At 42.1% G+C, this 27,798-nt stretch overlaps 1 protein-coding gene and 1 long non-coding RNA gene across 5 annotated transcripts in view; one reads left to right on the plus strand and one right to left on the minus strand.

Moving 5' to 3' along the window:
- LOC117349351 overlaps positions 1 to 13,842 on the plus strand; it is a 38,902-nt gene extending 25,060 nt beyond the window's left edge. For 3 of the 4 annotated variants that reach the window (XR_004537140.1, XR_004537142.1, XR_004537141.1), the window contains 3 exons: positions 5,796 to 6,318; positions 6,573 to 6,665; positions 13,788 to 13,842. This is a non-coding gene — a long non-coding RNA (uncharacterized LOC117349351). Of the gene's footprint in view, positions 1 to 5,567; positions 6,319 to 6,572; positions 6,666 to 13,787 lie in introns of those variants that run through there. The other variant, XR_004537139.1, reaches the window with a different exon arrangement.
- The window catches only part of RAP1GAP2 (RAP1 GTPase activating protein 2), a 358,594-nt gene that overhangs the window by 266,027 nt on the left and 64,769 nt on the right, over positions 1 to 27,798 (minus strand). The gene's annotated exons all lie outside the window — the stretch shown is intronic.

Below are 27,798 nucleotides of genomic sequence, written 5' to 3' on the forward strand. Positions count from 1 at the left end.
CTTCATTTTGGTAAAATCAAAGCAGTTAACCAGGGTGATGACTGAGTACAGCGGTCTCCGTTTTCTCAAGTGGCTGCTGAAACTAAACTAACCTTAAGTTTATATACCGCATCCTCTCCATAAAGTTAGAGCTCGGCACGGTTGCAGGAACTTTAATATAAGGAAGGAGAAACATAATAAGAATTAGTGATTATAAAGAGGGTAGCGAGATTTACATTTTTGAGAATAGCCAAGTTTTCAGATGCTTTCGGAATAGCTGGAAGGAGCCCAGATTCCGCAGCAGGGCAGGAAGATTATTCCAAAGCTCAGTGATTTTGAAGAAAAGAGATTTCCCCCTAATTTTCCCACATAGATAACGCTTTTTAACGAGGGGAAAGATAGTTTAAGTTTTTGGGTGGATCTGGTAGCGTCAGGTCTCGTAGAATTCTAAGATAGTGGAATTAGGGGACGAAGAATGCCATGCAGGATCTTGAATGTTAGGCAGACACATTTAAAGTGAACCCTAGAAATTACTGGAAGCCAGTGAAGTTCTGACAGAAGCAGGGAAACATGATCAAATTTACTTTTTGCGAAGATCAACCTAGCCGCAGTATTCTGGATCCACTGAAGTCTTTGAAGATTTTTCTTGGTTAGACTTAGATAGATGGAGTTACAATAGTTCAGCCTGGAAAGAATGACTGATTGTACAAGGACAGCAAAATGTTGGTGGAAGCAGGATTTCACTTTTATCAACATGTGAAGACTAAAAAAAACATTTTTTTTTACCAGCGAGTTAATATGGTCATTAAATGAAAGTGTGGAGTTAATAATGATGCCCAAAACTTTGCTTGGGAATTCAAACTGCAGTGTGGGACCAGAAGGTAATAGAAATCAGAAGGACTTCTGCAAGAGTACAATAATTAATTTTCTTTTTTTTTTTTTTTATATATAATTTTTTATTTTCAAATTTTACATAAAGTGTACAAAATATTAAAATACAGTTGATGAATACACAATATCACTTTTATATCTAATACATCATATTCTAAATAATTAATTTTCAATGATCGCTGCATGGTGGTAATTTGAACATTGACTAATACTGCATGCTCAAAAGGCCCAATATTGGAAAAACACTGAGCGTTTAATCAGTGGCGTAGCGAAGGAGGTTGGCCTTGGCATTGCTGCGGCGTGCGCCCCCTCCCCCCCCCCCAATATTTTCTGAAGTCATTTTCATGGGTACATGCCAATATAAATGTGTATGCCTTTTATAAAACTAGCCCGTGTGTAAAAGTACACACAGTGAAATTAGGTGTATCTTGTACATGACCTTTAAAGTAGGCATGTTCAGTGGAGAATCTAGGTGGAATTGTTTTAAGAAACAGGTGTGATTACATACTCATATTATAGAAATACTAGTCTTTAAGCCCATTACATTAACGGGTGCTAGAGTAGATGTCTGTCTGTCTGAGGTTTTTTTTTTCTTTGTCTTTCTCTCCTTGCACGTCTGTCATTTTTTCTGTCTGTGTCTCTCCCTATGTCCTTAGTGCCTCCTTCCTATGTCCTTAGTGCCCCTTCCTATGTCCATAGTAGTCCCTAGTGCCTCCTTCCCATGTCCTTAGTATCTCTTCCTATGTCCTTAGTGCCCCCATTACCTCCTTCCTGTGTCCATAATGCCCCCAGTGCCTTCTTCCCATATCCTTAGTGCCCCCAGTGCCTCTGTACTGTGTCCTTAGTGCCCCAGTGCCAGCGTACTGTGTCCTTAATGCCCCCAGTGCCTCCTTCCTATGTCCTTAGTGCCCCCAGTGCCTCCTTATGTCCTTCATCATTATCTTCCAGACTTTGTCCCACCCCCACCCCCGATGCCAGCCTGTCTGCCTCCCGTCCCCCTGAGCAACATGTTTCCATTTAACCCCCCCGATGCCAGTCTGCCTGCCTCCCATTCCCCTGAGCAGCATACTTCCATTAAACCCCCCCCCCCGATGCCAGCCTGCCTGCCTCCCATCCCCCTGAGCAGCATGTTTCCATTGAAACCCCCCCACTCCCCCCAATGCCTGCCTGCCTCCCATCCCCCTGAGCAGCATGTTTGCATTAAAACCCCCCCTCCAATGCCTGCCTTCCATCCCCCTTCCTACCCCCATGCCAGCCTGCCTGCCTGCCTGCCATCCCCCTGAGCAGCATGTTTCCATGGAAACCTTCCCCCCGACCCCTCTCAGTCTCCTCTTTTCAAGGAAGAAGAGGCCCAGTTTCTCTAGCCTCTCATTGAACGGCAACTCCTCCAGTCCCTTAACCATTTTTTGTCACTCTTCTCTGGACCCTTTCGAGTAGTACTATGTCCTTTTTAATGTACAGCAACCAGTGTTAGGCGCAGTATTCCAGGTGGGGGTGCACCTTGGCCCGGTACAGCAGCATGATAACCTTCTCAGATCTGTATGCGATCCCCTTCTTAATCTTTCTGTTGGCCCTTTTCACTACCGCTGCAAACTGCACGGACGGCTTCATTGACTTGTCTTCAAAGCACTCCCAAGTCTCTTTCCTGGGGGCTCTCTCCAAGTACAGCATCGGACATCCTATATTTGTGCATATGATTTTTGTTACCGACATGCATCACTTGCACTTAACCACATTGAACCTCATTTGCCATTTTGCAGCCCATTCCTTGAGTGTGTTTATGCCTTGTCGTAGGTCTTTGCAATCTTTCTGTGTCCTCACTACTCTGAATAACTTTGTATTGTCCGCATATTTAATCACCTCACTCGTCGTACCAATTTCCACGTCGTTTATAAATATGTTGAAAAGCACGGGCCCAAGCACCAAACCCTGTGAGGCTATAGCATAATATCTAAATAATGCTCGGGGGAGGGGGGGGAGAAGGGGTTGTTGTCCACTTTCAACCCCCAGATGGAAAGTATGAAGTGGCCCAAGTGGTTCCAAAACAGCAGAATATCTAAAGAAATCTACCAGGGTTTAAAAATCCATCCGGGAACCTAGACAGCCCTCTGAAGAGAGGACATTCTGGGTTTTCCTGGGCATCTGGCAACACTAACTTCCACAAAACCCAAAGGAAAGAACATATCACCTGGACTATTTCTTCATGAGTATTTACTTGCTATACCACATTTCCAAAAAGGTCAAAGGCGGTGTACAATCTAAGGTTAATGAAAATAAAAGGAAATAACTCACCTATGCTTCTATCCTACTCAAAGTTTTATAGACCTCTATCCTATGTGAGTAGAGGCTCGGAGAGCTTGGATTATGTATACATAGAGAGATGATAGAGGAGTTCCCTTCATTGCAGAGTCCAGAGAAGTGGCGGTAAACTAGTTCTATAACTAGTAAGAAAGACTATTCGTACAGGAACCCACAATACTTATTTATTTAATTTTCTATACTGTTTTCCCAGGAAAGCTCAGAATGGTTTACATGAGTTTATTCAGGTACTTAAGCATTTTTCCCTGTCTGTCCTGGTAGGCTCACAATCTATCTAATGTACCTGGGGCAATGGGGGGATTAAGTGACTTGCCCAGGGTCACAAGAAACAGTGTGGGTTTGAACCCACAACCTCAGGGTGCTGAGATTAGCTTTAACCACTGCGCCACACTCTCCCCTGCTCGAGGCTAAGAAAGAAGAATAATGAAGAAGACTACAGAGCACAGGTAAAGTGCTACCTTTTTAATTATCTTAATGAAAAATGCAAGTGCTGTAGTATTAGAGATATTATTCTTGTTTGTGGTTATCTAATTTCAGTAAACTCTCCACAGTTTTGAGAATATTAAACTGTGTTGGACTGATTTATTAACTGTGAAAAGTGTACAAAGAGAGAGAGTGGATTCTGTGCCAGCTGACTTTCCAGCTTCACTAGACCTAGCTCTGACCTTCAACCAGATTACAAAAATATATTTGTGTAGCCCATCTGATGCTCGTACATAACCCAGGATTACATTAATTTATGATCTTAAAGGTTATATGCCTAAATTTAGACCTGCCTAGATTTATGAGCTTAGTGCTAAAAAACATTGCTAAGCTCCTAACTTTATTTTCCTACTCTAAATCTGCCCTTGTTGCCTCCCACTTTTAATTTTAATGTAACTCATCTTTGTTCAACCATCTGCAAAACATCTTCAACTACTTACAACTATCCTTCAAGTCATAAAAACTTAGAAGGAACAGGGGATATTGCAGCAGTGGCGTACCAAGGGGGGGGGGGCGGTCCACCCCGGGTGCATACTCCAAGGGGTGCACAGCCGGCCAGGTCCGGAAGCTCGCTGCTTAAAACGGCACCTCAGCACATCTACCGTATTTATTCCAGAGCATAAATACGGCAGCTGCACTGATGTGCACAAAGGTCCCACGATGATGACTACTGCTGCCGCTGCTTCGGAAGAGATAACTGATGTCTGAGGGGGTGGACCGGCAGCCACAGTCATCACGGGACCTTGCCGCAACTCCCTGCATCTGCCGGCCCAGCCCCCCTCCGACGTCACTTACCTCTTTCGGAGCAGAGGCAGTAGAAGTCGTCATCGCGGGACCTTGCTGATTTCGATGGAGAGAAAGAAGCATAGTAGGGTGGTGGAAGGAGATAAAGGCGGTCAGGGTGGTATGGAAGTGTGGTGAAGGGAGAGAAAGGAAGTCAGGGTGGTATGGAAGCATGGTGAAGGGTGAGAAAGGGGGTCAGGGTGGTATGGAAGGGTGTAGAGGGTGAGAGGGGGTCAGGGTGGTATGGAAGGGTGTGGAGGGTGAGAGGGGGTTAGGGTGGTATTGAAGGGTGGTGAAGAGAGAGAAAGGGGGTCAGGGTGGTATGGAAGGGTGGTGAAGAGAGAAAGGGGGGTCAGGGTGGTATGGAAGGGTGAGAAAGGGGGTCAGGGTGGTATGGAAGCATGGTGAAGGGTGAGAAAGGGGATCAGGGTGATATGGAAGCATGGTGAAGGGTGAGAAATGGGGTCAGCGTGGTATGGAAGCGTGGTGAAGGGTGAGAAAGGGAGCAGATGCCGATAGAAGTGGGGGGGGGGAAGGGAGAGGAGAGAGTGAAATGCCAGACCAGGGGTGTGTGGGAGAGATGGAAGGGGGAGGCATAAAGTTTCTGGAAGGTGAATAGAAGGAAAGAAGATGCCATATAGAAGGGGCAGAGAGAGGGTAGACAGTGGTTGAAAGGAAGAGAGTGACAAGATGAAGAAAGCAGAAACCAGAGAAGACAAGGTAGGAAAAAATTGTATTATTTTTTTTTTTTTTTTTGCTTTAGGGGAGATGCATTGCTGTTTCTGTGGTGTTTCATTGTATGCAGAGTCCAGCTTCTTGGTGCTTCAGTTTAATCTTTGTCTACGTATTTTTATTCTATTTCCCCATTTACAAAACTGTAGAGGGTTTTTTAGCGTTGGCATCTGAGCTGTTACCACCATGGCTAAAAACCACACTACAGTTTTGTACAAGGGGGAGGGGTTAGTTGTTTTTTGTGTTCTGTGTGTTTTAAAAGACATGGTTTTCTGTTAGGATTGACTGTGTAGGATTGATCTGTACTAGTCTGGCTTGTTTAGTTTTACAATAGGTTTATTGACATACTACTCACTGCAGTATGTAAGATGCTGCCTTTTCCTAGGTACTCATGTGCGACGTGTGGCTTGTTACTAAAAATCATGTTTTTCATACAGATGGTGGGGGGGTCAAAAAATGATGGGCCCCAGGTGCCACATATGCTAGGTACGCCACTTTATTGCAGAGGCCGTGGGAGAGGAAATCATGGTCACTGCTTAAGTTTGACAAATTCAGCAATTGAGGTCTTTGGTTAACTTGACACTACCTACTATCTCCCTTGATTTAAGGAACCTACCATATCTGCTGGACATGTGGTGAAATAAATGGAATGCTTTCTACCAACGCTTCCCTTTCTCCCTTCCAGACATCTGAGTAATCCCTCCCAGAAGAACTTTGCAGATAAGTAAAGAATGAGCTGTGAGAGTATCAGACATTTTATTGAAGGAGGCAGTAGGTTTGGGGGTTTTAAACACGTTTATTTCATGCCACAAACTGTGGCATGACTAGTTCTTCTCCACAGCAGGAAATGTGTTACCAGTTGATAATCCCCAGGAAGATTTTAGAAGAATATTGAAGACTATATAAAAAGGAATTAACTTTTAGTCTTTACAGAGACTTCTGTATTCAGATTTAACTTACGGTAACTCCTTGTCATATCTGTGTAGGTATGACTTGTTAACTGTGTGTACACACACCACATGAACACTTGAAAGATCAAATCCTTGTGGTCTCATATGAATTGCTATCTATCCTATTTTTTCAGTTTATCTGCTGTCCTCAAGAGACTGCCAGAAGGTCTATTAACGGCAGGTAATTATTTAATGCTGTAATGAATCTCAGCAGTAAAAATGCTAACAAAAATGGTAATTATCTTATGTTTGGCAAAGAAGCTAGACTAACTGCTTTGGGGTCACACCAGATTGACACTCTTTGGGAAACCATCTCAGATACATCCAGAATCTCAAACCATAGGCAGCGGAATGCTTTTTTGTTTGGGGAGGGAGGGGAGCAAACCACTGCACCAGACCCCACCTCCATAATAATAATTGTAATGCCATTCTCAGGGCCGGGAACTCATGGCAGCCATTTTGATGACGGCTCTGCATGGGGTAGGAGCATAGGATGATCGATCCTGCCCTGCATCGCCGCTAGACCAGGTAAGGTCTAGGGAAGGTTCGATGCAGAGTTTTTTTGGTTTTTTTTTTAAATTGCGAATAACCAAATTTGCGGGTACTGAAACCACAGATTCGGAGGGGGAACTGTAGTGACTCTTCTAAACAAGCAAAGTCTTGCAATACGAGTACATACAGTATTTTTTATTCAAGTTTTTGGGTTGTGGAGTTTCCATTATATCTTATGGGAAAATGTGCTTTGATATACGAGTGTTTTGGATTACAAGCATGTTTTCGGAATGAATTATGCTCACAAAACCAAGGTTTTACTGTATATTTTAAAAAACATGGAACCAGAAGGGAATTATTTGTTTACACTGTCACCATCATTAAATACATTATGAGTTTTACCCATTGCTGTAACCTCAGCACAGATCAGTCAGACCATATTTTATGAGAATACTAGAATGAGAAACCCATTTGTGCATCAAAACACATGTAAGATAATGAAGAGATGAAATACCCATCAATCCAGACGTGAAAGAAAAATTTTAAAAAAGCAAATATGTACAGCAGATGCTCTCTCTCATCCGGTCTTGGTGTTTGCTCTGAGAAATGGAGTGGAACAATAGGAAGCCATCCACCATAAAAAGCAATGCTTTATAGGTGACAAACCTCATTAAATTGTGCAAAGGCACTACCAGTACAGTGGTGCCAGGACCTACATGAAATGGAATGGTTCTGGTGGGTTAATTGCAACTGTGTGAAAACCGGTTTCAATGTAAAACTGTTAAAAAAATTTTGTGATTTATTAGTTGATTTTTGAAGAAAAGAATCTGCTTAACCACGTTTGCTATTGTTTTCTTGCGATTTATCAGTTGACATTTGCAGAGAAGAAATTGTTTAATTATGATTTTATGATTATGATTTTATCGTATGCATGTTTTAATTGATGTAAACCGTTTAGGTTATTTTTGTAAAATGGTATAAAAAAGTTTTTTAAAAATAAAGCATTTGACTATGAACTGGGAAAATCTAAACATTCAACTCTCTACCGCTGATGCTGGATGATCTTCAACAAGTCACTTTTTCCTCACCATCCACTGCACAGTTTTATAACGATATAAAACTGCATGTGATTTAGCCTGTGCAAATTTTAAATACACTGTTTCACCTCAGGCTCACATTTTAAATAAAAAGTGTATAAATTGCAAGTTTAAAAATGCATAGATACGAGATCCATGGGCCTTATTCTCTCTCCTTAAATCTGACCTGTGGCTCGGGTCTGCTTGGTGCCCAGGGGGGCACTGCAAGGGTACTAGGAGCTGCAGACAAGGTATAGGTAGCTAAAATTACCTCAGATTGTATACTAGAGAAACCTCTATTCATCCTATCCACAGTTTTCTGCCACTGATAATGATGATTTCTACAGGTAATGCTGGCAATTTCAGATCCTTATGTTATGCCGTCAATGGCACCAACAGAGCTTTCACGACCACACCATTCTTTCCCCCTCGAAAGCTGAACTATAGAACTTCATGCACCTCGAATAGAATAACCTTTCTGGGTCAGACCAATGGTCCATCTAGCCCAGTAGCCCATCCTCAGGGTGGCCAATCCAGGTCCCTAGTACCTGGCCAAAACCCAAAGAGTAGCAACATTCCATGCTAATGATCCAGGGCAAGCAGTGGCTTCCCCTATGTCTGCTCTCAAAACAGACTATGGACTTTACCTCTAGGAAATTGTCCAAACCTTTCTTAAAACCAGCTATGTTAACCACTCTTACCATAACCTCTGGCAACGTGTTCCAGAGCTTTAACTATTGTCCGATAGAAAAAAATATTTCCTTCCATAGGTTTTAAAAGTAATTTCCCTGTAACTTCATTGAGCGTCCCCTAGTCTTTGTAATTTTTGATGGAGTTATAAATTGATCCACTGCCAACAAAAAGAGAACTCACAGACCTCTGGGCCTGCCTTCTAAAGCAGCAGCGGTGGTGGTGGTGAGCAGACCTTTGTGGCTCGATTTGCCTGGGCCTTCCCTCTGTGGCAGAGAGAAGCCTTGATGGAGCAGGCCACAAACAGCCCATTTGGTGCTGCTTCTAATAGTCGGCCACCACTGCTGCTGCCATTGGAGGTCCGAAGGAATGTCAAGTCTCATGGTTGGGTCCAGAGGTGCTGCACAGGAGGATGGGAGGGTGGGATGGAAAACCGCTGTACAGGGGAGGACAGAGGGGCGAGGAAGAATTGTTGGACATGACCTGGAGAAGAAGAAGGGAGATACAACAAAGAGATAGAAAGGGGTGAGAGGGAGACAGTGACGTAGAAAGGAGAGGCAGGGGGCAGTTCACCCCAGGCACCGTCTTGATAGAGGCACCAACACCCATCCTCCTCTCCACCCCTGCTCCTTCCCCACTCCCCCACTACCGTGAATGCGCATCCCTTCCCTGTACCTCTAATATTTCTGGCGCGAGCAGCAACCCCAACCTGCTGCTCGCTCCAGCATCGGCTCTTCCTCTGATGTCATTTCATGGACCCATGCTTAGGAAGTGCCAGCACTGGCGTAAGCAGCAGGTTGGAGTTGCTGCTCGCGCCAGGAACATTAAAGAGATACAGGGAAGGGAAGGGGCACGTGCGCAGCAGGAGGGTTGGGGATGGAGCTGATGGAGGTGGGGGCGGAAAAGAGGGTGGGGAAGGGTTCCTCACTGGAGGAAGAAATCCTGCATATGGTGGAGGGAAGGGAGACATGTTTTATGTTTTATTAAACTTGTTATACCACTCATTCTTTTGACAGGTCTAACCGGTACATGTACACCACTGGTTAAGCGCCTACCAGTGCCTAAGTCTAAAACAGGCATTTACCTGCAAAACAAGGCCCATGAACCATCCTCTAACCATGTCTACTTTGTGCTAGGCACTTTGGGCTAGGTGCCTATCTCAAAGTGGTGGATACCTACCAAGTTAGGTGCCTAACATTCAATTAAATGCAATTTACATCACTTATAAGGTGTTTATTGTCAACTATCGGCACCGATTAAGTCTACTAAACAATTAAGTTAGGGGCTTACATCGGTTAGGTGTGTCAATATAGGCACCTAACTTTAGATGGACTATGCAGAATTTGCAAGTTAGTGCATGTAGATGGTAAATCAAACACAGAAAAATAATAATAATAATTTTATTTCTTATATACCGCTATACCAGAAGGTCAAAGCGGTTTACAACAGAGATACATACAGACGGAGAATAAGTTACAAGGTAAAAACATTCAATCTGAAATACAATAACAGTTGGAGAGTACATCAGTTAAATCTGAAGATTGAAAGTTATGACAGTGGCGTAATTAAGATGTGGACAGTTGTGAATCGAGTCCTGCATTAGGTGTTTAACGGGGCGGGGATGGGTGGAACTGGGTGGGTGGGTCTAGGGGGTCCGGATTTTACTAAAGTAAAATCTGGTAACCTTACTCACGTGTTTCATTTCTGTAACTTTCATCAAATATCAACTACTCCAAAACTTAACTGTGGAGAATATTTCCCTAAATTGTTTCTAATTTTTGACAAGTTGGCAATCTTCTTTCCATGCTTTCTTGTATTTGTACATGTCGGGTATATTTTTATGTACTTATTTCAGAAATCACACGCTGACTCACGAAGTCTCTGCTCATAAATTACTGGCATCTCCTGGATGGAATCATTATTTTCATGGCACACCTAAATAATTGTTTTCTCACCATGAATCTCTCTCACACACACAGAGTCTGAAAGAAGCAGAAAAGTGCTCAGCTATACTGTACAGACAACCCCCCCCGCCAAAAAAATAAAATAAAATAAAATAAAAAAAAACAACCCACATCCCCAACAACACACAGGAACCCTCACAGGATGAGGTTTATTTTATTTAGCATACAGCTCAATCAAAACTGTTGCTGCCATAAAACACAACCTCTAGGCCTGATTCAAAGTTTCTGGGTTAAGAGAGTGACTAAAAAAATATTTACGAGGGTAGTTTACAACATTGCAAATTTTCAATTACTCTGAGTAACCTCCCAGGCTCTAAAAGAGTTCCTCCAGATATTCACAACAGTTTTGTAACTGCTTGGGCTTTAATACTGTAGAGCCTTTATCTGATTCATTCTCCAGTTCTAAGGCTACATCTCTAACCTGGCCCACCTTTTTGAGATAGTTTTCAATCCTTAACCCTACTCTTCTGTCCTCCAACCCAGCCAGCTGATTAACCGTTCCCCTTAATTGTACCCTTGACATCCAGTTTGTCTGTCTTGCCTGTTCAGATTGTAAACTCTTTCGAGCAGGGACCTTTTTTCTTCTTTGTGATTCTGTACAGCACTGCGTACATCTGGTAGAACTATAGAAATAATTCGTCATAGTAGTAGTAGTGTGAAGAGTTTCAGTCTTTGGGAAGCAGAGCTGAGCTTGTGATGTCATAATGCCTCATTCCACCAATAAGAGCCAACCTCATCAGTGAGGTCACAATGGCTTCATTGTCCTGTACTCCCCTCTGCTCTCCAACCCAGTGAGCTGATTAACCATTCCCTTTAACTGTATCCATGACATCCTGTATGTCCGTCTTGGCTGTTTAAATTAAGCTCTTTGAGCAGGGACTGTCTTCTTCTTTGTGACTCGATGCAGCACTGCATGCATCTGGTAGTGCTATAGAAAAATTAATAGTAGTAATTAAAAGTAGTAACACGATAAATGACAGCAGTCTTCCCAACAATGTGACCAGAGCTTCTCCCACCACTCCATATGCCCAGGTCACAACCATGCCAACTACATAGGCAGCCAAACATGATGGGAATGATATGTGGAGAACTGCTGACAGTATTCAATTTATCAGTCAAGATGCCTTCCCTTCCCTCCTAAGCCCCACTCGCAGTTATGTGGCAATAAAATGATCTAAATTTGTATAGGATATGTTTTAAATTTGCTAAATAACTTCAAATAATAAATGTGTGTGGGTGACGTGTTTAGTGTCCAACACTCCTGCAAACGAGCCGCTGGAGAGTTTTTATTGGGACCATCATCACACTCTCACGTCCTCTTTACTCTACACATCAATAGTATGTTGAAACCAGGCACTTATCTGGAAGATTTTAGGCACTCAAAGGCTCCAGCTTGAATTAACGATCACTGTTCAAAGTGGCTCTGCAGGAGAAACTCTTCCATAGTAAAGTTCACCACGTGTTCAAATCAAATTGTTTCATTCGTTCGTGACAACCTCTCAACCTAGACCTGAGTTTCGCCAGTACCCCTCCTGAAGATGCCGTACTGCTATTTTATCTTACATTATCATTTCCCTTCGTTATTATTTATGACAAAATCTAATCTAGGAAAATGTTCAGTAGAAACGAGAATCAAATTGATATTTCCTAATACTTGGAATTAAAGGGGAAAAAACTGTCCTTGTGTTGTTTTTAAATGGCTTATGTTATCATTATAAGCTACCTTGACACTATCCAAACTGGTGATCAACTGAATACGTATAATGGCATACAGTAAGTTGGTAATTTGAGCACATTTATGAGCGGCTACTACACTTCCTCTGACATATGAGACGGAAACGGACAGAACCAAGAACAGATATTGTGAGGGACTTTGTCAGGGCACTGATACCCAAGCCAACCATATGCAGAGTGAGACATATGCAGAAGGTGGTGGAAGTCTAGAATGCCCTCCCTTGGGAGGTGAGAGAGCAAAACAGAGACGGAACTCAAAAAAGCACAGGACAAACACAGAGGATCTCTACTCGGAAAGTAAAGGGTATAAATTTAAGAACTAGGGTCGGAACTGAGCAAACTTGCACAATCAGTGTACAGTATATGACTATACGGTTTGGGATGGGCTGGGGAGGGCTTTTAAGAGGAACTACAATAATTTGGGATGGTTTAGAAAGGCTGGAGTGAGCTTGGATGGCAACTCCTGTAGCTGGAATCTAATGACAATGCTGGGCAGAATTCTACAGCAAAAATATCAAAGAAGGACTGTTGGGTAGACTGGATGAACCACATGGGTCTTTATCTGCTGTCATGTACTATGTTATTATGTTTCCTTAGCGAACTAGCATCTAAGTTTGTCATCCACATTGATACTAACTTCCCAAATGCAACAATGTCTAACTAAGGAAATGGACGTAATCTCTCATCCTGAATGCTCATATACTATGAGTATTATGGACTCTTTTTGCAAAGCTTTTTTACAGAAAGGGTGGCAGATGCTTGGAACAAACTCCCAGAAGAGGTGGTGGAGACAGAGACTGTCTCATTTCAAGAAAGCCTGGGATAGGCACTTGGGATCTCTTAGTGAGAGGAAGAGATAATGGTTACTGCAGATGGGCAGACTGGATGAGCCATTTGGCCTTTATCTGCCATCTTGTCACAATGTTTCTATAACCATAAAGTTCTATGACATCACAATGCAGGTGTAAAGAGCCTTAGCCAATAGGGAGAGGAGGAGATAGTGGTTGCTGTGGATGGTCCATTTGGCCTTTATCTGCCATCATGTTATTATGTTTCTATGTTTCTAAGTCAACATGCATACTTTTACGCTGCAGAACAACTTTACTGGAATCAACTGAAATACTGAGTGGAGATTTAGCAAAGTCTGACCTACTTAATTTGGCCTCCTGAATATTTATCCAGTCCCAGCCTTGGTCCCATAATCAATAAATGTGTGTGTGTATGTGTGCCTAGTTCCCACTCCATGGGGCATGCTCTAGGCAGCCACTTAGGTGCATTCAGCAACCTGGGGTTACAGTAGCTTTGTGCACTGATCCCTAAATTAGTGAGCAGAGTGACAGTTCTTTGCTTTGCTCCAGGATCGCCTACTGCCCCCCTTCCCCCCCTTCTCTGTACACTGCCTGGAAGGGAGCAGCTGGAGCAGAACACTTCTGCAGCTCCACAATCGGAAAATAAGTGTTGTTATTGAGATCCATGCCAGCCAACACTCCAGAAATTAAGTACTGCCTAAGGTAAATGAGCCCCAAGGACTGCACCTTTAGATTACATAGCACACGCTGAAGTCCTTGTAATGATTTTTTCCCCATCTGTTCATCAGTGCTTGATTTGCTGGAAAATCTCCTTTATTAGAAAAAAAAAAAAAAAAAAAGCACAGCGGGTTTATAATAAGATGTATTTTTCCTCTTTCTCTACAGCCTCACATTCTGTAATGCTTTAACGATGTCTTCTGTGCAAGAACAGCAAAGAAAACATACAGAGGTGTCATTGAAAGAGACTAACATAAAGTGATGCCAAGCGACTCACAACCCAAGTTCTTTGATTGCCAATTATGCTGTTTTGTGTGTCATTAAATATTTGTTTTTTCATCCCCACTTACTTTTGTTTGGAAAGAAAATGACTTTGAAACCATTGCCTTGATATCATATTGCTCTGCCAAGGTACCGATTCATTTATACTAAGTCTAGTAAGAGCTAGGGGTTTGTGTTTTTTGTTGTTGTTGGGTTGTTGTTGTTGTTTTTTTTAAGGATATCAACCTTCCCAAGGTCAAATTTGCCTTCACTGTTTTTACACAATGGTCTCTCAGGAACAAACAATTACTTTGAGGCTTTGACAAGACTGCACAGGTGCCGCGCTGCAGACCTCGTATTCCTGCTGGCTCAAACTGACGTTGCAGGTACTGTTCAGAAGGGCACGCAGTGTGCCCTACACCAACCTTATGTTCCAGATGGCTCTTTTGAAAAGCTAAGGCGCACTTCATGGCTGCTTTTGTTGTAAACTGCATTGAGATGATAATGTAGATGATATATAATTGTTCCCTCAATTGTTCTATACCATGTCTCATAAAATTCTGAGCAATGTACATTACAACATATGCAATTCAAATCATAAATAAAATATATCCAAATCTGCAAGCCAATCTACTCGCAATAGGAGTGGGCAATATGGGGCCCGCCATTGAATTTTATGTGACTCACGAGATCATGGGAAGCATACACAGAATGTCATTAACTGGAGTTTTGGCGATTTTAAATAGTTATTTGGCAAATATTTTCAGAACAGCCCCTCTACAGTTTGTTTCCATTGGAAGTAATATTCAGCTGGCGCTGTTAAGTGTTTTTTTTAAATGCTGATAATCCCTTCTTAACACTTGTGAAACACACTTAAATCATCCAAAAAATAGGCTGATGTAAATATGGTGAAACCGCGAATAACATGGTGGGAAACCTGGTCTGTTCCTGAAGGAGAGGCAAAACACGGTGAAGAAAGTGCTCGGAATCAGCGATTTTCTCTGTAAACGCTTGGAATCAGCAATTTCTCTATACAAGCTGATGTAATTTGGAGGGAGGAGCCAGCAAGATAAAATTCATGAATAATCGAAACCGCGAATGCTGAAACCGCGACTACGGAGAGAGAAGTGTACAAGTTTATGATACAAGTTTTTATCCTAACTATACGTACTACTCACAGAATCAGTGCTACAGGTCCCCTAATGTAGGGATAAAGTAATGATTCCCCTATACTCCCCCAGTGGTCACTGACCCCCTCCCACCCCACAAAGATCTGGATGAAACCGTACATACCTGACTCTAGAGCAGCAGCACCTGGTATGGGAAAAACCTAGTAGAGCAGCACACAGGTGTCTTAAGTAGCCTGGTGAGTGGACTAGTGAGCCATAGAGAGGAATACCCAGGCCCATAAGCCACACTAACCACTACATTTATGGTGGAAAGTGTGAGGCCACCAAAACCCTACTATATTGCCATATAGGTGCCACATGCAGCTATAAGGCTATTGGGGTGGTAGACAGTTGGGTAGAGTAGGTTTGGGGGGAGTTTTGAAGGGCTCACCCTAAATTATAAACGGGTTACGATGAGATGTGCATCTGGCATACTTAATGTGAAGTTCACAGCAATGCCCTCTAAGGCAGTGTTCTTCAACCACCGGTCCATGGACCAGTGCCGGTCTACAGAAATTTCCTGCCGGTCCACAGGGCCAGCACGTGCATCAGGCCCAAAACAGTGTTCTTCAACTGCTGGTCCACGGTGCGATCGATGCGGTGTTATCTTTGAGCCAGCTCACTCTTCCTAACTGATTCAGTGCACAAAGCCACGGGCAGTGGCTCCTACAGGAATCCTGCGCCTGAACCGGAAGCCTTCTCTCTGCACGGGACGTGCAAGGTGCAATTAGTACTATTATGGGGGCGGGGTCTGGGGTGGAGATTGGGTAGAGATAGGCGGGATCTGGCCCACGACTTAGCCCCGTGTTCTTCAAATGCCAGTCCACAGACCAATGCCGGTCCACAGAATAATTCTTTTATTTCTGCCGGTCCATAGGTGTAAAAAGGTTGAAAAACACTGCTCTAAGGTGCCCCACTGCTCTGTTGGTATGTCTATGTGGCTAGTCTATTACAATGCCGGCCCCTCCTAACATCCAAATGGTCTCGATTTGGACATTTTGAATTTGGACTTTTTTGTGGTCAAATATGGCAAACAAAGTTAGACGTCCTAAGGTTGGATGTCCTGGTGACCAAGATGTCTAAATAGGCAATTTTCAAAAAAAATAAATATATATTTGGACATCTAGCAGTTTTGCTGGTTTACAATATGCCCGTTTCTCTGCCTCTGACTTTGGACGTCTTGTGGAAAATGCCCAGTCGGACTTAGACGTCCTATTGAAAATACCCTTCCACATCACTTTAGAGTCCATACCAAAGGCACTCAATTTATTTATTTATTGGGATTTATTAACTGCCTTAATGAAGAGAAATTCACCCAAGGTAGTATATAGAAAGCTTTAAAATCAGATAGTCTAGGTACTTTCCCTGTCTGTCCTGACTGGCTCACAGACTTAATTATGGTACCTGGAGCAATGGAGGGTTAAGTGAATTGCCCAGGGTTATAAGGAGCAGTACTGGGATTGAACTGACAACCTTAGCGTGCTGAGGCAGAAGCTCTAACCATTAGACCACTCCTCTACTTATTTGTCATCTATGCAGAACCGTGTCAAAGACTTTGCTAAAAATCAAAAACCACCACATCTAGCGCTCCCCCAGTCAAAGAAATTGATTGGATTTGTCTGACAAGACCTGCCTCTAGTGAAATCGTGCTTCCTTGGGTCCTGCAATCCATTGGATTCCAGAAATCGCATTATTCTCTATTTTAAAAAAACATTTCCATCAATTTACTTACTGGAGAATTCAGACTTACCGGCCTATAGTTCCCAACCTCCTCCTTACTTCCACCTTTGTGGAGAGGGACCTTCCCTCTGCCCTTCTGTAGTCCTCCAGGTCTACTTCTAACTCTAGAGAAGCATTGAAAAAGTCAGCCACAAGAACTTCCCTTTCTCAGTACAAACGGATGCATGCCATCCAGCCCCACTGATTTGTCCACCTTTAGTTTAGCTAGCTCCTTGCAAACACAGTCCTCTGAAAAGTGTTCAGGGACTACCACACCTCTATTCCTATTTGTGTTAATGTTCTGCAGTCCTACTCCCAGCCCTTCGTCTGTGAACACAGAACAGAAATATTTGTTCAGCACTTCCACCTTATCCTTAGCAGCTTCTACATATTCCTCTCTTTCACCCCCAAGTCAATGCCAATTTTGTACTTCCACCGCTCCCCCATTTTACTGAATTGGCTATATTTTTGTTCCATTTGTATCCTGGAGATGAATGCTTGGCTACGTGGATGGTGTCAGGAGTGTTTTGGCTTTCTGGAGCATGGGATGATTTTCCAAGGGTTGCTAAGCAGAGATGGTATGCATCTATCAAAGAAGGGAAAAAGTGTCTTTGGCATCAGGCTGGCTAATCTACTGAAGAGTGCTTTAAACTAGAAGTGATGGGACAGGGTGAGCAAAGCTCCCGGGTGAGTATAAGCCCTCAAGTAAGTAAATCACTGAATATCTCTACACGGATGGGAATAGGGTGCAATGTTTGGAAAGCAGAATATACTAATGCTCAAAGTATGGGAAAAAATTCTGGATCTAGAGGCTGTGATAGATGAAGATGAGTTGGATATAATGGCGATCATGGAGACATGGTTCACAGACCCGTGACTGGGATGTAGTTATACTAGGTTATAATCTGTTCAGGAAAGACAGGGTAGGAAGAAAAGGAGGGGGGGGAGTAGAGTTATATGTTAAAAATCATATTAAAGTCACAGAATTATCAGATCTGCAGGGCAAGGAAGAAGCACTGTGGATCAATTTGGAAAGAGGGAATGGTAAATAGTAGTCTTCACGGTGGAGGGGGGGGGGGGACGGGGACGAGTTGCCGCAGCTGCTAAACTTATCACAACAGGAAGATTTTGCCATCCAGTCTTCTCAGTAACTTAGGTCTACATTGCCAAGGATAAAGACCATATTGTAACCTGAAAGCAAAAATGTTATATGTGTGCTTGATACGAACCAGAGAAAATGCGATTATAAATCATCAATGTAATATATTTAAGTTTAATTATTTACAAAAGTTTGGCATTCAAGAAGATCTTACAGCAGTGTACTAAAATATTTGACTAGTTCAGTTCATGCAAAAATTGCACATATACCCCCAAATTCTGTATATGGCACCTGAGGTTGTGCATGTAGCTGATGTGCATGCACAACTTAATTGATTGGCCTAATCCGGGCCAATAATTGGCAATCAACACCTCGTAATGACACTAATTGGCATTAACTAAAAGTTATGCGTACAATTCGGAAAGCGTAATTCTTATAAAAAGTATGCGCCAGTTGCAGTATGCGATGTTGAAAAGAGGGCATGGCCAAGGCCAGATTGTGGGTGGATCATGAGTGTTCTTAAAAGTTATACATATTGTTATAGAATACACCCGTGCACAACTTATGAGAAGGCATTTAGGCCTGGTTTTAGCTGGCCTACATGGGTACATCTAAGTTATATGAAGCATACTGGCACTAAGCACAATGCTATAAAAGGGAGAATTGTGCTAAGTGTCATTCTAGTTAGTGCCATTTTTTTGGGCTCAGCACTTTTGCTTTCTGGTGTTGATATGGCCCATCCAGTCTGCCCACACATACTAATCTCTTTCTTTCCCTCATATATCCCAGGTGCCAACCATAACAACTTGTTCGTTTTTAGGCTATGCTCCTTATCAAAGTTGGGTTTTGAAAATTTATTGTTTCTCTACTGTCCTTGTGTGATGGAGTGTACATCCCGTCACCTGGAATCCCGGAAGAGAAAAAGGCCTCCCTTGTGGGAAACCATTATTGGAAGATGACTTGGGTCTAGGACCAGGGACCACAATTCCTTAGAGAGAATTTGATAATTTAAAAGAAAGGAAATAGTAAAAAAAAAAAAGTAATTCTAAATCGTAACATTGAACACCTCGAAAACTATAACCGCAGACTGAATGTGAGATTATTAAAGTTTCCTAAGTCTCTGAGTGTGTCTCCTATTGAGTTGCTTAGGAAATACTTGATTGAAGTTATGGGCTTTTCTTCTGAAAATATACCTCCTATAAATCGTATCTACTATCTACCGAAAAAAAAAGAAACAGGAGCCGCCCCAGAGACTTTGCAAATGAATTCAAATCAATCACCATTAAACATCACGGATATATTGGATCAACTATTACAGAAAACTCTGAAAGAGCAACCTTATTGGTGTCCTTTGTATTCGAACAGGATGATAACTGTATTTTTAGGTTGTTTTTTCATAATTCTCAAAAGCTGTATTATGGGGAAAAAATTGGGACATTTCCAGATGTGAGTAAACAAACTCAAGATCGTAGGAAATTATTTCTTGCATTAAAACCAGATGTAATTTCTTTGGGAGGTTCGTTCCTATTATCCTACCCTTGTAAGTGCTTGTTAAAATATTTAGGTGTAAAATATGTTTTCTTCATCCAAGAACAGCTCAAAGCATTTCTAGATATGAAGAGATTGATAACTTGAAGTGTTTATTGTCACAGAAGAGATATTATAAGAATGCGGGATATCATGTTAAGCCTTTTTGATTAATGATATTTTGAATTGATAATCTCCTTGATATTTTCCTGGAATTCCCCCCTTTGCTCACTTGTTGTGGTCCAAGAAAGATATAATTTCTTTTTCATGTGCAATTTTTCCTTGTAATATTTGTTTCCTGTATCAAGAGTTGTTCTTGTAAAAATTTCCAAAATCGTATAAATTTTTTTTTAAAAAGCATTGTTTCCCAAGACATCAACTCTAAGAAAAACAAATAACATTCAGGAAAAGAATTAAGAACTTGAATTAGGTCCCTTGCAAGAAATATTGAAAGGACCTCAGGCCGTGAGATAATACCCTGTACCAATATGGGGGGACTGATGACAAGACTCCAGACCTAAACACACTGGGAATTTAGAGCTTATCAGGAGCTCTCAGATGACCCTTGAGGGGATGAATGCTGGCAGTTGCCTAATTCTTGGTAAGCCAAAGTATCCTAACATGGCCAGAGCATGACCAAGGGCCAGAGTGACTAGTGGTGATCAGAGTGACCCACAGTGACCAGCAATGTCCAGAAGACCGGAGGTGACCAAAGTGACCCAAGGTGATAGAATGATCAGAAGTTACTGGACTACCCAGAAGGATCAGAGGGTCCCAAGCCATCTGTCCAACACCTTGGTAATCAAGCATCAAGTTCTTATAAAACAGAAGTACATGATGATGTAAAATTGGAAACATTAAACTGTGTGCCTCCCTGCTGGTTTCTTTTTTCTCTCTTAATATTCCTAATAGTGCTTCTTGTGTTTTGCATAAAAATCTTTGTGATCCACTGGCATACTTCAGTGGAGAAGTTCATGCTCCCTCCTACTCCATTTGATGCGTTTCATGCATTAAATTCATTAATTAATACAATTAAGAAGAGCACCTCTCCTTTGCCCATTCCTCATAACTGGTAGAAATCAAACTGAGGTCATATTCGAAGACATGCTTAATCTGACACCATCTCTAATCCTCAACAGGTTTTCAAAAGCTAATGAGTTAAATGATGAAGGTCTCTTTATTTGCAGCAATTACTCCACCACATTTTTCTTAATGAAGTATCTCCATGGTTTCAGGTTTTCATTGGCCTTGTTTCTATGGTTTATTGCTTAGGAACAACTCTCCAGAGATTTAAACGTTAGTAATATTTTATGTGAGTTAAAATAAGGTGATTAAGAATCTGGAGGTTCTTTTGCAAGTTAAAACTTAGTAAATCAGAATACGCATGTAAACAAATTTCCAATTGCCCACAAAACTAGCATTACGGAAGGTGAACATATTGATAATTGTTTTTTCCTTACAGATTTTACATAGTAGCATATTCAGAGAAGGTTATGAACCCCAATGCAGGCAGTTGCTGAAACACAGCCTGTGTCAGGTTCATTTGAAGCTTGCAATATATGTGCTGCCAATTAAAGCCTTCCCAGCTTGGATACTTTGGTCACATAAAGACCAAGACCATATAACTTATCCTATCTGCCTATCCATCTCAACTAATGAGCTCCACATTCTCCCTCTCTCCTCAGAGATCTTCATTATCACCATTACTGCTGGGAAGGGTGAAATATTTTCTTATGGGTATGGTTATGAGTAATCAATTACTCCTAGGGTCTACCTCTTTCACCTAGACCCTTCAATAGCTTTTAACATGACCCAAGAGGTTGTGAGGAAAATAGCAATTTCCAGAATTATGAAGATGGCCAAGAAGTCTTTGGAAACTTTTCTCTATGAATTTTGTTCCAGTTCTGCAAAGGGAAAAAAAATTCTGCAACAATGCAAAATAAATAAATAATAGGAGGTCGGGAAGGGCACTTCTGAGGAGGCCCAGCCATGTTAAAGACACCCCCAGGTAAATCTGGGGGGTGTCTCACCAGATCCAGAGTGGGCAATTTATCCAAATATTGGGTAGAAATGTTCAGACAACCACGATAAAAGGGGCTTTGAAAATTCCACCCCCGTGCAACATCAGGGCTCAGCAACCCTTTCACTGCAGGAATGGAGGCCGAGTGCAGCAACACTGTACTGAACATTTAACAATGTTGACACGCTGCCTCTCAACATCTTTAATTAAATTACTTCATTTCATCAAGCAGCCAGAGAATTGTTTAAGCACACAATATCCTGCTGGTGGGCCCAAGAATGATAAGAGCAGCAAAAAGGATGCTGTACTTTGCCTGGGCCGAATTTACACCATTGCTTGTTTGCAGTTTGTAAAAAGAAATGGCTATTGTTGACTCCTTTTCAGAAAATTTACTAAAAGGTCCACAGATACAAAAATATCCAGACTTTAAAGCAACAGTGGGTACTGCACATTGCACCCCCCAAAAAAAACCCACAAAAAACTGTTCAGCCATTTTTCTATCCCTTTAAAATTAAACAGGAAGTACAGTGAAAGGATTTATTTTGGCTCACAAAAATAACCAAACCGAATCAAAAAGGAAATAAAATCTAATAACATTTGTTGCCACAGAAGACTCTCAATCCACCTGCCTCATTAAGTTTACTCTGATCTGGGTGACTTCCTCTCTTTTCAGTTTAAACATTTGCCTTATGGCTTTCCCCTTCTGCTTCCCCCGTACATCTGCTTTACGAAGCCCTCAAAGCCACTTAGTTACCAGCAGCTTATCAGGATCTCTGCTACTAAAGTACACTTGTACATACTGGTTAGCCAATGAGTGCAAGCTTTTGTTTTTCCAGACAGGAAGATGAAATGTAATAATGGATTCGTTCTGAAAGTAATTAGAGTCAGACCACTGAACTCGATTAATGTAGTAAAACCATGCAACAGCACTTCAAAAATGAATCCTAAATTATTTTTGTTCTTCCTCTTCACCTGATTTTCATATCCCTACCATGACTGGAATTCAGAATACGGTGTAATTCAGAACAGAATCTCAATTTTGCCTAGCTTACACCCCACCCCCACCCCTTTTTTTACAATAGCATGCTAGCATTTTTAGCACCAGCCATGGCGGTAACAGATCTGACGCTCATAGGAATTCTATGAGCGTTGGCACTGTTATCACTGTGGTTGGTGCTAAAAATGCTAGTGCGTTTTTATAAAACGGGGGGGGGGGGGGGTTTAAGCACTATAGGCCAGATTCTATAAATGGTGTCACTCTGTGTGGTTGTCAATCAACTGCATGGCACTGTTTATAGAATCATGTCTAGTGGTGCCTAAGAAGGCATCGCTAGGCATCCTTGAGGAAGGTGTCGGTATATTAGGCCAGGTTTTACCTGACCTAATTTACTGGCACCTATTTCCGATGCCTAGTGACGCCTAAGTAGATCATACCTCTTGAAATGTTCACAGCATCTTCCACCTGATGCTCACTAAACTAAACTAAATGCAACGGGTGGTGGACACCTGGAATGCACTTCCAGAGGGCGTGATAGGACAGAGTACGGTATTAGGGCTCAAGAAGGGATTGGACAATTTTCTGAAGGAAAAGGGGATAGAGTGACTACTACACAGGTCCTGGACCTGTTGGGCTGCCACACAAGCAGACTGCTGGGCACGATGGACATCTGGTCTGACCCAGAGGCACTTCTTATGTTCTTATGTAGAGTGGCTTGGCTTTAACTCTTCAATCTTGTTGTGTCTGGAAATAGTAGAGGAGCAACACCTGATATAAATCATCTAACCATGTAGTATTTCCCTTGTTGTTACCCATAATCCATGTTTTCCCCCCAAAACTGCACACTTAAAGGGCCAATAGGAGGCTTGCTGACTGCCAGGAAGAGGAACAGAGCTCCTGCTTTGTGCTCCTTTCTGGTTTTCAACCAATGATCACTTTATAGTTACAGAAATGCTATCTGTGAACACCCCCATCCTCCAAAATAATTTACAGTGGCACAAGACAGTGATGCAGCATCTTTGCCAAAAGCATAAAAATACAGTAATGAAAGAATCATCTTCTAGAGGATCCAAGATGGCTGCCGCCTGATCTAGCTGAGCGTCACGCAACAGAGAGCTCCCGCTGATTATAAGAACATAAAAACATAAGAAATGCCTTCACCGGATCAGACCCTAGGTCCATCTAGTCCGGCGACCTGCACACGCGGAGGCCAAGCTAGGTGTTCTCTAATGGACACCTTGTTCATCCGTGTCCCTCAATGTGATTTGCATGAAGATGTGCATCCAACTTGCCCTTGAATCCCAGAATGGTGGTCTCTGTCACAACCTCCTTATTTCTTTAAAATTTACCGCCTGAATTGAGGATGCCGAAACGGAGAGGAAAGAGCTCAGCTGGGGCCTCGCGGAGCTCCAGAGTCCTGGTATTCAGCAGCATGGAGGACTTTCTGCGGCGAATGCAGGTTGCTTCACCACTGTCGGGGATTTCCCTGCTTGAATCGCACCGGGAGAGCAGAACGGAGCCTAATTCTTTGGGGATAGACACCACCTTGAGCCCCGACATAAGGGTGCCGCCCCCAAGACCACAGAGTACCAGCTCCCCGCAGACAGAGGAGCACCCGGAAGTGGAAGCCCAAGCCAGTCTGGAGGCCGGTGAGATTGGAGAGGGGAGTGTGGAACCAGACTTCCTAATACCACAGGAGAGTTCTGGCATAAAACCTGAGGCCAGAACATCGGATGGGTTACGAAGTCCCAGGATACCGAATTGCGAGTAGAAATGACAGTTGGTGAGGATAATAAAACTTTATCACATTTTTTTTCAAATGGAGAAACCTCAAGAGATAACCTTGGAATCTATCTGGGACCTTTTGACATCTTCCAAAATTAATAAATCCTCAATTATACCAGTTGGAAGAAAAAATTAAGGTTCAAACTACAGATATAAGGAATATACAATTAGAACATGTTGAATCCAAAATCTCTATTGATAATATAAAGCAAGAAATGACTATCTAAAAAGCTACAAGAAGCACTGATTAAAGATAACACAATTCTTAGGAGAAAGATTGAAATGTTGGAGAACCATTCCAGAAGTAATAACTTGAGACTGGTGAATTTCCCTAGGGTTAGTATCGTAACACCTAGAGAAATGTTAAAGAAATATCTTAGAGATTTTGGAGATTCCTGAGGAGGTTTTACCTCCTTTTACACAGGCCTATTGTCTTCCAAATAAACCACAGGAAAAGAAACAAGAAAATGTTCAAGACCTGAATATATCTGTATTGCTTGAATTGTCTGCTAAAGAAATGGTTGTATCTGCTACATTGCTGTTAACGGTTGCTCTGGCACAGGACAAAAATTGGTTATTGATAATGTTCTTTAAAAATAAGCAGAAGGAATTATTAGGATTAAAAATTCAAATGTATCCAGATTGTCTAGAGACACGAAGAGGCGTAGGAAAGAATTTTTATTGTTAAAGCCAGAAGTGTTATCTCTGGGGGGGGGTCGACTTTTTATTTGCGATATCCTTGTAAATGTATTATACATTATTCCTCTAAAAAATAGGTTTTCTTTGAGTCTTTTCACGCGACTGGAGAAAGGAAAATAGATAAGAACTAGCCTAATTGGAATATGATGAGGTTTTCCTGAGCTCAGTTAGCCAGTTTGTGCTTTCCTTTTTCTTTTTTCCTTTATGATATAAATCTCACTTTGTAATCCTGGATCCTACAAGACAGAGGACTTGAGCTGACATTAAGCATAAAATAATATCTTGATTGGAATATTATTTCTTATTCTTGTGTAATGCTCAAATTTGCTTTCTGTACAAGTTTATACTTGATTATGTAAATTGAAAATTATAAATAAATATAATAAGAAAAAAAATACAGTAACACAGTAATCCCAATGCACGACTCAACCCAACCCTCACGCTCACTAGAAGAAAGGATGAGTAGCATAGAGCTACTCATTCCACACCCTAGTATTATAGTTAGATTATATGGGACCATCATAGGGAAAATGTTTAGAGTACCTGACTATTATTCAATGTAAACTGAATTGGGTGAATCTCTTCATAAAAAGAAAAAGGCAGTTAATAAATCTAAATAAATAACCCCCCTCCCTTTTTTTTTTTTTTTACAAAACCGTAGCACGGTTTTTAGCGTCGGCCACATAAGAAACACATCACCACTGCATACCTAGACTCACATTGGCTCCCTACACAAGTGCAAATACTATTCAAATTTTGCTGTCTATTATTCAAAGTAACAAACAGCACTGCCCCCACCTACCTAATCGATCACCTATACCGGAACAAATCAACCAGACCAAGGAGAACTCAGACCCCATTTACCCACCCCCAATCAAAGACACACAGCGCAAGAAGATGTACGACAATCTACTAGCAACGCAAGCAGCGAAACTAGATCACCACCTCTCCAACATGCTGACAATGACAACTGACTACAAAACACTCCGAAAGGAAATCAAAACACTGCTATTCAGAAAATTTATCAAGAAAAACTAATACATTTCCTTTACTATTCCCAATCTTGTAAAATTTCCCATGTAATTAGCATCCTAATCTGTAATTTTCCTGAAAATGTCCAGTTATCTTCTTTTGTAATCCGCCTAGAACTGCAAGGTATTGGTGGAATAGAAGTCACTAATGGAATGTAACATCTCCAATACTCATAGAATTCCTATGAGCATCGGAGCTGTTACCGCTTTGACCAGCGCTAAAAACTGCGCTACGGTTTTGTAAAAAGGGGGAGGGTAAAATAGTATGCCAAAAACCATGTTACATAAGATAAGCAAAACACAGTAAAATGGCTTAACAAATAACCACTCTCCCCTTACCTCCATGAAAATAAAACTAGCCTTGACATCCAGATCACTGCCTAGTACAGCCTGACCTCATTTACTCCCTGAGGTACTCTCCAAAGGGCATGCCAGCATCTGTAATGGCCACCAAGACAGCAGATGCCTCAGGAGCCATGAAACAGACAGGAAAGCAGTCAACTCTGGTCCAGTGCCTCTTCTTTCCATGATGGAAAAGCACTCACCAAATCAGTTCAAGCAGCTCCGAGTCCCAGTACTGCATCAGAGGAATCGTTTACTGGGTAGGATGAAAGAAATAATCAGACAGGCAGATGAGCACAAACTTCAAAGCTTCCAATGAAAGTGGCAACCCATAGAGATAAAGGTTTCCTTTTACTTGGATGTGGTACAAATGAACTGCTCTCATTCAGAAGAAAGGAAATGTAATGAGGAGGGAGAAATGACAAGGCCCGTAATGAGACGTGGACCCACTCCTGTTACGCAATGTGACATTCCCAGCATCCGGCTGGTAAGGGAGATAAACGAGATTAGCAAGTTTTCAAGGTGACTTATGGGCACTTGCTTTTCTGAACTAATGTTGCTCCGTCCTTAAATCTGCTACTCCCTTCACTTGCAGTCTCTAACTTAATGGGGAAGACCAGAATATCTAGTTTCAGCACATCACAGATCTTAATCATTATAATACCTTTGCATATAACATAACATAAATCCCATTTGTATACTGCAAAACCTTGCAGTTCTATGCGGTTTACCAGATAAAGAGGACGGAATAATCACAGCGAAGTACAAATCAATCTTCTAAAAACCTCGCAAACAAATTAGCTTTCAATAATTTCCTAAAATGTAAATAGGAGATAGAGCCAACCAGTAATCGCTGAAATTCAGAGTCCCAACTAGCGGCTTGGAATGATAATAAAGGCTGAAGGAATCTTTTATATAGACAACCTCCAACAATTGGAAAAGCAAACAATGCAGTGGTACGCAGGTGAACGACTAGGATTGACAAATATAAACCGATCCACTAAATAACTTGGTGCAAGACAGTGGCGTAGTAAAGGGGGGCGGTCCTCCCTGTGCGCTGTCTTGGTAAAGGCGCAGGCATTCATCCTCTTTTTGCCACCCCCCCATGCCATGCATACATGCCACTTCCCTTTCCCATACCTCTGTAACGTTCCTGGCATGAGCAGCAACTCCCAAGCTGCTGTCACGCCAGCTCTTCCTCTGGACCTGCGCCTAGGAAGTGATGTCAGAGGAAGAGCTGAAGCTGGAGTAATAGCAGCTTGGGGGTTGTTGATTGTGCCAGGAACATTACAGAGGTATGGGGAAGGGAAGCAGGGCACACATGGGGGAGGGGGTGGGTAAGGAGTGTGTAGAGGTGGGAGGTAGAGAAGAGGGCAGGGGAGGGGCTCCAAAGCCCCGGGCACCTCTCACCCTTATTACGCCACTGGTGCAAGACCATGTGAGACCTTTTAGTATATACTCTCCAAATTTTAGCCAGTGTAACTCTCTATAATAAGGTGTCACATGATCTGTCTTCTACAAATTAAAAAT

Source organism: Geotrypetes seraphini, chromosome 15, assembly GCF_902459505.1.
Source record: "Geotrypetes seraphini chromosome 15, aGeoSer1.1, whole genome shotgun sequence".
In the NCBI taxonomy this organism is placed as follows: Eukaryota; Metazoa; Chordata; class Amphibia; order Gymnophiona; family Dermophiidae; genus Geotrypetes; species Geotrypetes seraphini.